The sequence below is a fragment of the Lepidochelys olivacea genome, assembly GCF_965140295.1.
Source record: "Lepidochelys olivacea isolate rLepOli2 genome assembly, chromosome: 5".
NCBI lineage: Eukaryota > Metazoa > Chordata > Testudines > Cheloniidae > Lepidochelys > Lepidochelys olivacea.
Window position 1 is genome coordinate 40,697,939 of NC_140415.1, and position 2,720 is coordinate 40,700,658.

Below are 2,720 nucleotides of genomic sequence, written 5' to 3' on the forward strand. Positions count from 1 at the left end.
TAAAATGGGATCGTGAACCACTTTGGGTTTCCGACCCACAGTTTGAGAACCCGCTGCCTTATAACGTCACACCTTTTATTAATTGGTCTTAACTTTCCTGAAGGTTTCCACATCATTATACTCTGAGTCTGTGCATACTCATTTCCCAACTGAGAAATCAATTCAATCTAAGGCTTCATCCATACTAGCAAAATTTGGACCCATAATTCTCCACAGGTGCATCTGTGTTCTGCCTGCACAACAGCTTCCACTGCTACTACCGTCAGTGCGGCTGCCATGGTGGTGAGGTGTGTGTCCAGTCTCTCCTAGTTTAAACAGGCTCTAAATATCACCAAACTCTGCTCTGACTGCTCGGAAACAGACAAGAACATGTCTGTGGATGTGAGAGTCAGCCTTGAGCCCAGCTCCTTGTCTTGGAGCTATGTTAGCCAGCAGTGCTAATAGGAGCAGTAGAATATTTTTGTGAGTGAAGTAAGCTGCTATGATTCAGCAAACACAGGGAGCAGGTCTGGTTAGTAACATGGGACCATTTCTTGTTTTTTTTCTTGTACATTTGCACTTTAGAGGAGGGAGCAGTATCTACTGGTTAAATGCCTTAGTTTCATATTATGCCTATTATTATTGCGTGAACCACCACTTCATTTTACATGAGCTGAAGTATCCCCATTAGGCTGAATTGATAGTAATAGGATAAAATCCAACCCCCAGTCCTCAGTCTGTGCTTGGGAAAGGGGGAGTCTTTTCCACTGTGACCAGAGGGATGTTGCCAGAAGCTACTCCAGCCAGGTACCCTTTGCTAGGTGCAGAACAGTGTAGCTGCACTCCTCCAGCTCTGATCTACCTGTGCTGGGAGCATTGCTGTGCGGCGAGTCCCTGCAGAGCTGAGCTCTGTGCCGCATGGGAGGTGCACAACACATGCATGGACACCCCACGTCCTGTGCACTGGTTTGGCTACCATGGCCCTCCTCTCTTGCTAGAGGAGGAGCACCATTTACCTTAGTTTGTGTATTTTTTTTTATTTATTTCATATACAAACTCCACATCAAAGGGTATCTATCCTAGAGCTCTTGCTGCCATTGGAGAAAAAAAAACCACAAGAACATGAGACATAGCAGTTGTTGCAATTATTAGGCTAAGTAGAGTCAGTGGGAAATCTCAAAACAGCTGTCCTGATTAACTTTGTGTCAATTAAGCAGAAGGACAGAGTCTAAGTGGGAAAGCAGATAGCTGCCATAGGAGTAGCTGAGGAGTACGCCTGACAGAGGGACTTTGATGCAAGGGGTATGATGGGGCAGGGTGGTGAGTGCCACTTTTTGCCTGATTTCTCAGCCAGCAGAGTGGCCCCTATGGGGATCATAGAATATCAGGGTTGGAAGGGACCTCAGGAGGTCATCTAGTCCAACCCTCTGCTCAAAGCAGGACAAATCCCCAACTAAATCCTCCCAGCCAGGGCTTTGGCAAGCCTGACCTTAAAAACTTCTAAGGAAGGAGATTCCACCACCTCCCTAGGTAACACATTCCAATGTTTCACCACCCTCCTAGTGAAAAAGTTTTTCCTAATATCCAACCTAAACCTCCCCCACTGCAACTTGAGACCATTACTCCTCGTTCTGTCAACTGCTACCACTGAGAACAGTCTAGATCCATCCTCTTTGGAACCCCCTTTCAGGTAGTTGAAAGCAACTATCAAATCCCCCCTCATTCTTCTCTTCCGTAGACTAAACAATCTCAGTTCCCTCAGCCTCTCCTCATAAGTCATGTGCTCCAGTCCCCTAATCATTTTTGTTGCCCTCTGCTGGACGTTTTCCAATTTTTCCACGTCCTTCTTGTGGTGTGGGGCCCAAAACTGGACACAGTACTCCAGATGAGGCCTCACCAATGTCGAATAGAGGGGAACGATCACGTCCCTCCATCTGCTGGCAATGCCCCTACTTATACATCCCAAAATGCCATTGGCCTTCTTGGCAACAAGGGCACGCTGTTGACTCATATCCAGCTTCTCGTCCACTGTCACCCCTAGGTCCTTTTCTGCAGAACTGCTGCCGAGCCATTCGGTCCCTAGTCTGTAGCGGTGCATGGGATTCTTCCGTCCTAAGTGCAGGACCCTGCACTTGTCCTTGTTGAACCTCATCAGATTTCTTTTGGCCCAATCCTCTAGTTGGTGTCACTTAGCGTGGTCACTAAGATGCTCCAAGTCAGTGGTTCTCAAACTTATTTGATTGTGCCCCCTTTTTTGTGTCTGTAGTAGTTTATGCCCCCACTTCCCACCGCACAAGTACATATACCCATACCAATATATGCTGCGGTGCTTCACTTGAATCAGTTTTGGCTTCTTTGATTTTCACTTTTTTTTTCTTTGAGCCAACGATCCATTGTAATAGTAAAAGCAAAACTGCAGTTGTTAATGCTTCCTATTAAATGTGCACGTCTTAACATATGGATTAATGTGTAGATGGCATTATAATGCTAGGCAAGCTTAACAGAAATCTGTCAAAATGCACAGCGCCCTCTAGAGTCAAATGTACAGTGCCCTCTGAGGACCTGAGATGTCTGGAGGAATCTGCTGTGCTAGTTATTCATTGCTGTGGGTAAAATGTGCACAGTAAGTCCCCGCACTAAAAGTTCTCATGCCCGCCCCCCCCCCCCCCGCCCAGTTTGAGAACCTCTTCTCTAAATTCTATTGGGTTATTTCAGTCTCCACCTGGCCCAGGATCAGGGGA